Consider the following 14,229-nt stretch of genomic DNA (forward strand, 5'->3'; position numbering starts at 1 on the left):
GGCCCATAGGATTCATTATCCTTAGTTTTTCCATTTTTTGTCTCCGCTGCATTTACTCACACACATACACATTCATTACATTTATTTTGGGTTAGATTTTCTTTCTGTTCTGTTTTGCTTTGGAGCATCTCACCACTAACCTCTGTGTTTGTAGATTCTCATCTCTTTTGCAGGGTTTTGTCTTTCAGTGTAGGGCTAACTTGTAGATTGCTGTGGTCCTCCCTGGGCTAGAGACGTGGAGATGCACACCGTTCCTTTCATGGTTTCATCATCCTAGGAGTGCTTGCTCTTCTTCCAGCATGGCGGTTTTCCCTCCCGAGGCGGATCGTGCAGCATCTCTCTCGATGCTATCATGGCGGTGACTTCTACCTTGCTCTTCTAGCGGGGTGCTTCATCCACTTCATCCACTTAATCTTTTTTCATTCCTTATGGTTCTCGGCACCATATGAAGACCGACATCAGGCTCCTCTTCCTTCTTCAGCATCTACATCCAAGTTGAGAGGGGGTTCCTACCCTTCTTGGTATTCTACAAGCTTCAGCACTTTGTCTTCGACATCGACTTCTTCCCCCTATTGTATCTTACCCGTTGCATTGCATGATTACATCATCCTTGTACTAGGGCACTTGGGCAAGTGAACAATTTCCCCATGAGGGACACTGTCCAAGTGGCACCTGCTGCATGAGCATTCTTCAGCATGTAGCATACTTTGCATCTCATTGCGCAGAACACCACTTGCGGGGATCTTAAGTTGTTTCCATCGGCAGCTGTTGTTACCACACCACCCTCCTTCTTCATCACATGGATACCTCATCACCTATTTTTCCTCGTCATTGACACCTTGAGTGGATGGGTTAGCTTGTACTGTTTTGTGATGTGTTGGGTGTACCCTCCCTACTCTCGTCTTTTGGGTCACTTCTACTCAATCGGCCGCATCCCATCAAATTTACTTCACTTATTTAATAAAAAAACATTCCATGTAGTTCTATCCACCTTTGTAGGGCTTGGTAGGCCACTGGGTAGCCGGCATGCACCCTTTGTCTGATGCCTTGTCCTCTCTAAGATAACTACTTGGATTCCCTTGGTACGATAACCATCGCCTCAATAGTCTTGTTAGGCCACTGGGCATTCGACATGCACCCTTTTTTGTCTGATGCCTTGGCTACTTTGGGGTGGGACGCCTTGGGATATATAAGCATCACAATGGCTGGCCTAACCTTTCAGCTCAGATTTGGGCCTGAGAGGGGGGAGCAGTTCGAGAGAGTTTAGTGGAAACCCTAATTTTTGGGGCGCCCTTCCACAGCTATAAATAGACAGGCTGCCCCCATTCAGTGATGATCATCCTTGTTTGCAGGTTACACCAGCCCACACACCCTCTACTGTCATTGGCACCTAGTTTCCAACCTGCAGCCCACCTCCATATGCTATCCAGCCATCATCGACTGCAGCCACATTATCTTCAGCTTGTCGATTGCTGTAGGCGACAACTCTCAGCTGTTGGCAACTGCTTCAAACTGTCCCAAACTGTTGTTCGGCTTGCTGTCCATCATCTCTAGGGTCAGCCAGCATGCGTTTTCAGCATTGCAGGCCCCAACACTCTCAAACACTGTTTCAGCTTGCTATTTACAACATACTGTGCACAGTTTCCAGCCTTTGATCGGTGGTACACTACTACGTTTACCAATTTCCAGCCTCCAGACTGCTGTGTTTTGGTGAGCAGCCTGCTCCCATTCACTATTCAGGACTCCTACACTCCGATTGGTGGTCACAGACTTGGGATCCGTCTTCGGTGGACGTCACACTTCGACATTGCTCTGCCCTTAAGCACACTGTACACTCTTACATTCATTTACAGCATTCATTCACTTCACAGTTGTGTTCTCTCTCTCCCTTCGTCTGTTTGTGTTTGAGTTTTGCATTTAGGGTTTGAGTTTTTGAGTTTAGGGTTTGAGTTTTGCCCTCTGTATCTATGTCTGTCTCTTTGTGTTTCTGTCGTGGTCGTATATTCTGTGTGTCCTCAGATTAAACCCTAGCAGTTTCCTTGACAGGGGGGTTTTGAGGGGGGTTGGGTTTGGTATTTTGGGGTCTTCCAACTTTTTCCAAGGAGTTTAACATGTTAGTTATCTTTGTTTCCTCCCTATTTTGTCACAAGTATGCACATACAAAATCAATATACTCTTATAACAAATCAAACCACATTACATACGCAAGTTTTCTACAGTGGAAAAGTCACGTATACATGCATGCAGATGCATATGATTTTTGGTAGTACACATTCACCCACACATCCATCCACCACATCACATGCGTACATTTGGTAACTATGAATTTAAAATGTTATCTATGTATGTTGTCCCCTCCCCCTCCCACCCCCCATCCCTATGTTGAACTAAAAATGCATTAGCTTGGCTTAAACAACCCCAAAACATGCTTAACGAAAAAAAGCTCTTATTTTAAAAAGAAATGTGATCCTAGAGAGTTAGTGTCCCACATGCAAAACCCTAATTTGGATGCCCCAAAATTTCTATAAATATGCATGCAGCCCACCACTCTCCATCAATATCGTTTTTGCAGGTTTTAGAAGCCATAACTCTATTACCCACACTCCATTCGCAGAGGACATCGCGGTCAAAGCTTCCACTAGCCACCTGCCACCATCTAGCGCCAGATTCCAACCTTCTTTGCACGTTTGCTGTTGTCCCCAGATCCCAGGAGCTGTCACCTACAATTGGGTGTCGTGGCCTACAGTTGAATGTTGTCGCCACCCATTTGGCAGTTGTGGCCAGCATCTTCTCTCTCCTCTAAATGCTACGCTTTGGTTTTTTGGCTACCACCCTAACATTCTCTCACCACTGTCTATTGTGTTTGCACCTAACAACTGTTGTGCAGATTCTCTCTCTCCTCAGGTACGTGCGTTTTTAGTTTTTCTCTCTCTTGGATTGCAATCTACATCAGATCTAGCCTTCCTTGGCTGCGTTTGTTGGTGTTCGATACTCAATGGATACCTTTGTTGTGATTCATTTGGAGTACAACACATTCTACAACTCATAACCTTTGCCTTAATCCCAGACATACGAGAGTTTGAGATTCAGTATTCATTGCATAGTGTGTTTGCTGCATGAACATTGTCTATTCATTATTCATTTATTTTATTATTCATTGTGTTTATTGTCTATGATTTATCCTAACCCTAACCCTAACTATGTTTTGAGTTTATCAATCTATGCTTTGTCATGCGATTGGTTGCATGCTTTTTGTGTTTAGAGCATTTCTTCACATGGTATTAGAGCTAGGTACTTTTTGAGAGACCTTGGCTGTTGATCGGAAAGCTCATTCGTGAAAGCAAGAACAACAGAAGGGTCATATGACTTGAAACACATTCACAACACTGCTACAATCTCCACAACCAAACATGGACAGAAACGATCAAGAGTGGGCCTCCGAGCTTACTACTGCCTAAACTAACATGGGCGGAGAATCATCAAACTACTATGGAGTTCACAAACCATATCAAATTTTACTGTTGAGTATGAACTTATCCTTATGCATAGGGCTGTTGAAGGTAAGCCTGAGTTTTTTCCTTTAGTTTCGGTGCACAAAACTAATGATCTTGCAGGACCTTCGAAATCTTCACTACAAATTGGCCATCGACAAGTGGAACCTAGCTCGGATTACACATCACTTCCCCAGTACTTATTTACTCCAATGCTAGGTACAAATCCTACTATTTCAAATTCTATACCAACCGATTATGTATTTTTTGTTAGATCAAGAGATGCTCATCAAGAAGAAACTCTTCAAAACAAAGCTTCGTTTGTGAGTAATGAGGAAGACAAGTATTTCTTCGTGAACTAAAAGCTAGGTGAGAAGCTAAAAGAAGAACTTACAAGTATACCCACCCTTCCTTTTCCTTCAAATGATTTTATTTCTCATGGTCAATATGAAGTAGATGCATCTTCATCCAATGCATTTAATGGACAAAAGGAAGCTACGATGTTTTCCACAATAGCATCCATCACAAATCCATTTGGACTCCCATCCGTCCCTCCCTCATCTTCCATTGCACCTTCCTTTCTGCTTCCATTAAATGCACCATATTATCTACCATACACCACACCGAGGGGCTTCTACACATTTAGGCACAGTCTTTAGGACCTCTACCTACCCGTTTTCGAGTGTACTTGTGACGGAGGCTCGACCTCCCACACATATAATTTCAAGTTTTTCCCCTCCAATGCATTCTTCGAGTGTGGAACATTCGGTATTGCAGATTGCCTCTATGGCATTACCTAGCAGAACATCTGATCATTCTGTAGTGGCCTAACTAACATTTGGACAAGGCTATCGTGTCCCAGTACCTCCACCTATACCTATGGTATCATATGAGCCTATGTCCATTTCGGTACCTCCGCAGGAATCGGCACTCATTGGACATCAACAACCTATTTCTACCTATCCATCTTTACCCCATCCTACTTCTTATCCACCACCACTACCATCTTCTCCCATTTATCCATCTTCATAAACACCTCATGGTTCTAGTACCTCATCCGCCAAGCATGCATTTAATGACAAGACTCGTTTCAATAGATCAAACTATACCACTTGGTCAAATTTGATGAGGCATATCTTAGACTCTCAGAACCTATGGGATTTAGTGCAAGGGTTGGAACCCCAACCTGACCCACACTCGTTCCATATGAGATCGTCCACTCATTAAAGACTCATAATGCCTCCGCTATTGTGGAGCTTATGCAAGGCTTGTTGCCTAAGTTTCACTCTCAAAGGGGGCAACAGGACAAGGGTACACAAAATTCAAATCAAAATTAACATCAAAATAGAGCTAGTGAATCCCAAGAAAGCAATCAATTTTCTCTTGAACCTGGATGACAAAATGTAACTAAAAAGAATAGATATTGTCAACATTGTCAAAAGGCTCGCCATTATGATGACAAGTGTTGATCTAAGGCAAGAGGCACATTGCCAAAATCCAAGAATTAAACCCCCTCACCACAATCTAGTAACCCCCAACAAGGGAAGCAGGGTGGTGGCAACCCTCAGCAAGGGCAATGGGGAGGCCAGACCCACACTGCCACCAGTCTGTCATCACAGTCAATGAACTACTCAACTCCAAAGGGTTTGTCTGACTAGTCTTCAAAGGTCCACATCGTCTCCTTAGAGACATCGGATGCGAGCCTCGTTCACATCTGCGAGTTGCCTCTTGATGAGATGCTTATAGAGGCCCGCTTGTCACAATCGAGCACGCAAATACGTGTTTGGCTTGTGCACAATGGAGCTATCCATCACATGACTCCTATTGTGGGGACTTTTTTATTTCTCGAGCCCCTGCAAACGGGAGGGTCCGTGTAGGAAATAACTCCTTGGTTACGATTCAGGCCTAGGGTACTTGACTATCACTTTCATAATGATGAACGCAATATCATGATGCTTTCCTCTTTCAGTTAGTGTCATTGTCATTGTTAGTCCAACACACAAGATTTTCTTTATAATTCCAAGCTTCCATCTTGGAACCTAATTCACTTGTGTGATAATTGTCTACTCATTATCCATGTCAACAAGAATTTAGTCTTCATCTTCCAACCTCCATAGCTCCTGCCATGCTCTAGATCCCACATTTTAACATAGTATCAGAGCTCAGTTGAGCATGGTCGACTCCTCACTTTGCTTCTCTAGCTCCCTTTCACTTCCGCCCTAGCTTAAGACTTGTTTCCTACTCTAGCTTCACCTTCACCTTCACTGGAGTTTTCATGGCTGCCATGGACATCTGTACTCTATTTGCTTCCAGCACCTAGATCTCTCTCCACAATCAATATCTCCACATGATTTCTTCTGGAGATATTTTTCTTTGCTCAAGGCGCACCATCCCATCACTTCACACTTTGACATTGGCCACTCTAGAGGTCAGCATTGTCAGAATTCAAACTCGCTATCCAAAATTGTGCTATTTACTGTCCGTACGACAATTTGCCCTCTACGTTGCGCGATCTGTGCTATAACCATAGGGCTTTGAAAGAGCCATACCTAAGCTCTCTCCAACTCAGAGGGTTTCCCAAATGGCCATCTCTGTAAGTTACTGTAAGTAAAAAACCAGGCCCCTGTCTTGAAACCTTAAAAGGGCAGCCATAGCCAAGTATCCTCAAGGTCATAAAACCCTTCATTTTCTTACTCCTCTCAGTCCACTAAATACTCTATCACTCTAGTCTTACTAAGCACTTAATTTCTAGCAAAGCATCACACTAAATCAGCAAGCAAGAAGAAGATCATGCATCAACATCCGACATTGAGCTCTGAGATAGTATTTTTTTAATACTTATGCAATGTTGTTAAACACTAATCATCTTGTGTCTCTTGACACATTCAAGTACAACTCCTTTGCTGGCTGATTTGTTGCTAATAAAAAATGATAGAGCTCGAACAAAGAGCAAAGTTCAATGGAGAAGGCTTCCATGCCTCGAGAGCTCGAAGGAAAAGACCATGTATCACCTCATGAGGAAAGAGCTCTAGGATCTCTTTGAAGATGATGAAGGTGATGCAGATGGCGGGAAAGAAGATTCAAAAAGCAGGATCCTTGCAGTAGCTCGACCAAAAACCAAAGAATGGAAGAACATGAATAACAAGGCACTAGGCATCATTGCATGGGGACTAAGTGGTGATATGCTACATCATATCTCTTGCATCAGAGATGCTAGAACTGCTTGGAAGGAACTTGAATAACAAGGCACTAGGCATCATTGCCTGGGGACTAAGTGATGATGTGATACATCATATCTTTTGCATCAGAGATGTTAGAACTGCTTGGGAGGAACTTGACAGGATCTTTGGTACCCAAGCAAAGAATTCAAAGGGATACAAAGGAACACACCACCAAAGAAAGTGTCTTGTACATTGTTAACCTCAACTCGAGATGGCGGAAAAATGAAGGAAAAAGTGGAAAAATGATGGAAAAATAGCAAAGACATAGAGGCAGCCCCTAAAGCTAAGCTGAGGCAAAAAGTGTAATTTTAAATGAAAGACATCTCAAAAAACTCTAAAAACTCTTGTAAAAGAGCGCCAGGCTTCCTCCTGTGCCATTTGTAAAAGAATAGACGGGTATAGGCTTAGGGCATGAAGCAAGAAGAGGGAATTAGAAAAAGGAACCTTGCCACAATGACCGGTCATGTAAAAAGGAATGGGTGGCCAAGGGATTTTAGGGCTTGTATATGAAGTTCAAAAAGTAAATGGAAGCTCATTCTTTGGTTTGTGGCTAACAAGAGTCCTCTCTTCTTCTCTTCACCTTGCTTGTGTGTGTGCTCTTGAGAGAGGGAGTGTGAGAGTGTGAGGGAGTGAGTGAGTGTGTGGGAGTGAGGTATCAAGAGCGTGAAGCTCTTCACCATCTCCTCTTCTCTCTTCTTCTCTCTTCTCTTCTCTTGTCTTTTCTTGTGCATGCGGCTATGGTGGATGGAGCTTGGAGATGGAGAAGGCTTGAGGATGCTTGAGCTAGCATCTAGGATCGTGGAGCTATCAGTGTGTGCGAGAGAGGAAGCAATTCACTTCAGCATCAAGATAAGCTCACTACACCCCAAGAGGATCGACAGCGCATCATCTAGGTGAGAGATAGCCATGAGAGCTCGCTTGAAACGCTTGAAACAATAAGCGGTCATTGGGTCTTGGTAGTTGAGCGTGAGCTCCCACTACATTTTGATTCTATTGCCAGGACCAATAGATTCAAGCTTGAGCACTTACATGCCTCGTATCGAGCATCCAAGTAAGGGATTCATCCCCGAAATGGATCTTGAGAGAGGTAGGAAGTTTGGGTTTTTTAATCTTTGAAACAAGTAAGTATTTTGGATTATTTTGTTGGTTTGATGATTGGAAAAGATGGAGAAATCATTTCAGTTTTTTGCCTTCAATCTTTGTTGCATTTAGAGTAGGTTAGGATTAGGAAATCGGATCGGAAAAGCGTAGGGTTTGCTACTATAAAACAGGGAAAAACAGGGCATAAATCATGCAAAAATGGAAAAAAAGAGTGCTTGGGATGTTCAATGTTGGCAAATGAGTGATTGGGGACATCAAAACCTTACCCAGGAAGGGGTTTAAAGAGCCAAGAGGTCAAGGAAGAGCTCATTTCATACCCTGACATTGAGAGAGAGAGAGAGAGAGAGAGAGAGAGAGAGAGAGAGAGAGAGAGAGAGAGAGAGAGAGAGAGAGAGAGAGAGCTCTTGGAGATTCGATTCGATCTTGCCGCCAAGGAGTCTACCGCGCATTCCAGGGATATCAAGCCCTTCCCCTTATGCCTTGGTACTGATCTGGAAGCTCCTATCCTTGCTGTGGATACCATTCCTCTAAAGGAAGGAAGTCGAGCTGTACGTCAGAAAGTATGGCGCGTGCCTTTTGAACTAAGGGACGGGCTGTTCGAGGAGTTACAAAAGTTGCAAAAAGCGGGTTTGATGTTTACTGTTCAGCACACTGAATGGTATTCACCAGTTGTGATCAGAAAGAAAAAGAATAATCAAATCTGTCTTTGTGTAGACTTTAGAGAGCTGAATAAGTAGACTGTTAAAGACTACTACTCGTTGCCATTTATTGACCAAATTTTGGATATGGATTGCTTTGCGGGATATAACCAAATGGCAATTGCTGAGCAAGACAAGCTGAAAATGACATTTATTATTGTCTTCAATACCTTTGTATACCATGTGATGGCATTTTGGTTTATGTAATGCACTTGGTTCATGGCAACGAACAGCCAACAAGACCTTTGGTGACATCTCCCCAGAGGACTTGAAAGTATTTATTAATGACCTGGGGGTAGCCACCATAAGAGAAAGGCAGTTGATTATTTTGCAAAAGTGTTTTGAGTGTTGCAGACAATTTTGCATAGCTCTTAACCCACGGAAGTGCGTATTTGGAGTGTCTTATGGGCCAATACTGGGTCATGTAGTCAGTTGAGTAGGGATTGCGGCTAAGCCTGAAAAGATCAAGGTCATAGTCACCATGAGTCCACCGCGTACCCCAAAGAAAGTACATAGCTTTCTGTCATCGGTAGGGTATTATTGGAGGTTTATCAATGCCTTGGTAAAAAGAATGTTGCCACTGACAAACCTATTGGCCTTTAACTGTGTGTTTGCATGGAGTGATGCCTACAAAGTATCTTTTGATAATGTGAAGCAGGAGCTTGCAAAAGCACCTGTTTTGAAAGCACCTAAAGGGGCAAAGTATTCTATATATTTTCAGCAGCCCTCATGTATAGTATCGGCTGTTGTTTGGCCCAAATTTGGGAGGAAAAATGGTACCATCCGATAGCCTTTGCTAGTCGAAAGTTGGGCATATAAAAAATTAACTACACCTATATGGAGAAGTTGTGCCTTGGATGGTATTTTCTATCAAAAAGTTTAGGCATTACATTCTTTATGAGAAGGTGGTTTTTTATACGAAGGCAGAAGGGCTTCTATCGTTGTTGAACAAGTTACAGCCACTTGATCATTTAGCAAAGTAACCGGTTAATCACTTTGGAGGAGTTTGATTACGAGATTAAGAGCAAGCCACATAGGCTACAAGGCATTGTAGAATGTCTTGTGGATTTCGGAGAGCCAAAGAGGTCCTGACTGAAGGCAGTGACATGAAAACATTGTTTAAGATTGATACGATGTCTATTCCCTCCTGGTATGCTGCTATAACGTACTACCTATCTATGGGAGAGACCGGAGCTACTCTATCCAAATCCAAGAATAGAAAAATTAAACAGCAAGCATTAAAATTTTCATTGATTGTAGGCACACTATATTGGCAAGGTGTTGATGATATCTATCACCAATGTGTGATGCCTGACGAGGTTGCATTTATCTTGGAGGAGTGCCATGACTCTACTTGCGGGGGGCACTTTGCTGGGCAGTTGACGGCACAGAAGGCTTTAAGAGCTGGATATTGGTGGCCATCCATCTTCCACGACTCATTTGAGTATGTTAAGAGATGTGATACATGTCAAAGACATGACAATAGGGAGAATATGAAGCACCCACTTACTCCAATTATGGCTACCCTTCCATTTGAGAAGTGGGGCATGGACTTTGTGGATCCTATTACCCCGTCATTTACTACCTAGAAGAGATACGTTATAATAGCAAGTGATTACTTTACAAAGTGGTCAAAAGCATGGGCAACGAGGCAAGACAATACAAAAGAGGCTGCCAGCTTCCTACTTGAGCAGATCATTTGCCGTTTCGGTCCACCAAAGGAAATAGTATCAGACCGTAGAACCCATTTCCTAAACAAGGTGATTAAAAGCTTGAGTGAAGCATGGAAAATTAAGCATGATAAGTTGACTCCTCATAATTTGTACGCAAATGGACAAGTTGAAAGTACTAAGTAGCTTGTGGGTATCCTGTCCAAGATAGTCTCTGAAAAGAAACGGGACTGGGATACAAAATTATATATAGTATTATGGGCATACAATACGATGTTTAAATGGGCCACTGGCCACACCCCATTCAAATTGGTTTGTGGGGAGGAGTGTTTCTTGCCCTTAGGAATTGAGTTTTCGACCATAAGATTCACAATCAATCATTCTTTGGGTGACAAAGATGCCCTATTTGAGCATTTTACGACTCTGGCCCACTTGGATGAGTTTAAATTGCAGAGTTTATTGCACCAGGAGATAGCTAAATGTCAAATGAAGTGGCTGCATGATCTAAAAGGGAAGAAGTATACCTTTAAAAAATGTCAGTTAGTTCTGTATTACGATGCACATAGGGAGCTATTTCCAGGGAAGTTGGAACCTCGATGGGATGGCCCTTACAAGGCAGTTAGGATAGGTAAAAATAAGTCCACGGATTTACTAGGGTTGATCTATAGGGAGTGAAATTTAAAAATAAGGTTAATATTAATCATATTAAACCTTATTATTTCTGAGTATGCTAACGCGCTAAATGCATTACAGGTCCATGCTGGGGTTGATCTGAGACTTGCAAAAGAGCTTAAACTGGTTGATGGGGTGGTTAATCCCTTATTTGGAGCACCTATATCTAGAGCAAAGATATCATCAAGGGAAGCTTATCTGGTGAAGCAAAGGATACAAAGTGATTGAGCAAGAAGACAGTAACTTTATGTGGGAAATCAAAGTTTTTGGCCTTCATTGTTTACAAATTCTGACAAGCATCCTGATTGAGTTCAATGAAGAAGGTGGGATGGAGCCGTTAGTTCATCCTCTAAGTATGTTGAATTTTGACTATCATAATTACGAATAGGGGAGTTCTTGAGATGGCTGGCGGTGTAAATCCATTGTGGACGTATACATTATACTTTGATGGAGCATCCAAGGGCCCTAATAAAAAAGAAAGCATTGGAGTAGTTATTCGAGATCCCAGGCGTAGAGTTACAATGAAATTAGCTATTTATCTAGGGGTAGGATTCACTAACAACATGGCGGAGTATAAAGCCCTGATTATGGGACTGAATATTGCTAAGAAAGGTGGTATTCGGTGGTTCTTAGTAAAAGGGGATTCCCATTTGATCTTAAATTAACTAAATGGGACATACATAGTCTGGAATCCTATCCTTTGCATATATCATCGAATTGCTATAACCCTACTTGATGAATTTGAGAGCGTCTCTCTTCAGCTGATCCCATGTTCTTGGAATCAGTTCGTGGATTCATTAGCCAACTTTGCTTATGAAGAGGACCTCTTCTTCAACTGTGGTCCTAGTCCAGATGTTGCTATTGATAATGTGACAAGACTTGGTCATTTGTGGGGAATTTTATCAGACCACATGTTATATGGCAGGCGATGGTTGGTATGGGTAATGCAAAGAGTGGCCGAGACCCATCTACCGCTATTATCTTGGATCCATAGGTTGATTAGACAACATCTTATGCGTACACCTCTTGCTACATGTGCAGGAGGTATGGGTCACAACTTGATACATTTAGTTTAGGGCAGGAGCCCTATTTCCTCCTTGGGCTGGAGCATCTAGTTGCCTATTTATAAAATTTTCCAAGGAGGGCTACATATGAGCTAGTTTGCTTGATTTCATTAGGCCAAGAGAGCTAGTTGCCTTAAGGTTTTAATGTTTGATTTCATTAGGCCAAGAGGGCCAGCCAGTTTTGCAGTGACATGATCTATTTCTTTAGGCCAATAGGGTCAGTTAGTTTGTAGTAGAATGTGCTTTTTCTTTAGGCCAAGAGGGCCCTATGCTTGTTTGGTGTAGGTACATTTAATGGTTTTTTGTTGTAGTGATTGCATCATACAGGTTGACGAAGTCGTTGGAGGGAGCCTTTGTTGTAGAGGAGCTTCTTGTGGCCATTCTAGGTGGTTTTGTCCCCTTCCCGAGTCTTTTCCCTTTTCCCTTAAGCAATTAATGATACATGTGTATGTAAGGAGTTACTGTCTTTTCGTTTGTTGGGGATCGGCAATCAATGCATGAAGTCCCAGGTTTAGGTTAGGTATATCTATGGGAGGTCTGAGCAGTTATTGCCTCCTGCAAAGGCATTGTCAGGCATTGAAAGACCTGTTTTAGATGGCAATCCTAGCGACCCTGTTTTGCTAACCTGCTAGGTGGCTGTTCTAGGAGTTTCTATTAGTGTGAAGTAGTTAGAGAAGCCTGCACTTAAATATCAAGAGGAACAAGTTCTGAATCTAGCTATCAATAAATATACAAAGTTGTGTAAAAAGGGGTTCTAACCCTTCTATAAAAATAGAAAAAGGAAAGGAAGAAAATCCTTGAGTAGTTGTCTGTCACCTTGCGAAGGCCTGGTGGATTCCTAGGACGAGTCACTCGAGGCCGATGCCTTGTCTTCCTAGGGGTGGCATCTAGCTGAAAGAAAAAGAATACGAGAAAGTTGGAGCAAAAATAAAAGTGAGCATTAGAAAAGGATTAAGTGTTGCCTTGCAAGGGCTTGGTAGGTTCTTGGGTACCAAGACATGACTTGAGACCGATGCCCTATCCTCCTTGGGTCACTACGCTTAGCTCCCTCCTTTTTACATGCCTGAGTATAGAAAATAAAGGCCTAAAAGGAAAATGTGCTAAAAGACAATATTTCTTGATCAGGATATAGGAGTCCTTGGCTAGTAGGAGCTCCTGGTTGAGTTGTCCTTAGTTAGGTAGGTAGTTCAGACCACCACTTTGGATGACCTCTTTGATAGTTCTTTTTGGCTTGGCTATGTTGGAACAGTTGGTTCGTGACTAGCTTCAGGCTTTCTGTCAAGTTATGCTAGGCCTTCTCCTTGTGGATTTCATGCCTTGGTTTGACAGGGTTAGGGTGAGAGCTGTGATGTGTTTTGTTGAGTATTTTCTGTATCAGCTTGATGCTCTTTGTGGTTGTGTTTATGTACAGATTTGTTCGTGGGATTTGACGGGTTGGGTCTCTCTATCCTGTGGTTGCTAATGAGAGTTGATTTTTTAGCTTGAGAAGTGCTTAAAAATTGCAAAAAAATTTGTATTTCAAGGGAAAAATAAACTTTGTCAAATCGGCATAGGCAATCGAGTCGATTTTAAGCAATAAGCAGTCATCAGGTTGCTAAAGTACTTTAAAGATACACCAACTGACACTTACGGATTTTTCATAATTTTTTTGATTGTCAGATTGGATCCTGAGAAGTGCCAGGTAGTGCGGGACCTCATGACAGTTGAGCAAAAATTTATAGATCTAAAATCCGACACTAGACATGAGAATGGGGGTGCCCGGAGGCCAAGACCAAAGAGGTTTAGTGTGAAAAGGACTAGAAGGGAAGGGGGGTGACCCTTGAGCTCTCCCACCCCCCAAAAATTTGACGAATGGGGGGGAGGGGCATTTTTTTTTCATGAAAAAAAAGATGATGAAGGCGCATGCTGCACGACGACGCGATTTGGAGGGAGAGGGGGCAATGATCACTTCCATATAACCCCACAAACTGATTCAAACAGAGATCTACACTCTTGCTTCGCTCTCCATTGCTACCTCCGGCCCATGAAATGGCTACTCGGATGGAAAGATCATAATACTAGTCTTTCTCTCTCTTCTCTCTCTCTCTCTCCTCTCTATGGGTTGTTCATACGCACCACTTTGAAGGAGAAATCAGGAAGGAGATTGAAGAAAACGATGATGGAGATTAATGGAGATGCTGAAGATTGATGTGCAGCATGGAATCAAGAGTGACGGAGGCTCCGTCCGCTGGTCACGTAGTCATTCAATGCGTCTCGGGTTTCGTAGAAATATGGCATGACTATTTTTTATGAAGGAAATGAAGATTTTTTGA

The sequence above is a fragment of the Lygodium microphyllum genome, chromosome 8 (genome assembly GCF_053477565.2).
Source record: "Lygodium microphyllum isolate KBCC chromosome 8, Lygodium_microphyllum_v1.1.10, whole genome shotgun sequence".
NCBI lineage: Eukaryota > Viridiplantae > Streptophyta > Polypodiopsida > Schizaeales > Lygodiaceae > Lygodium > Lygodium microphyllum.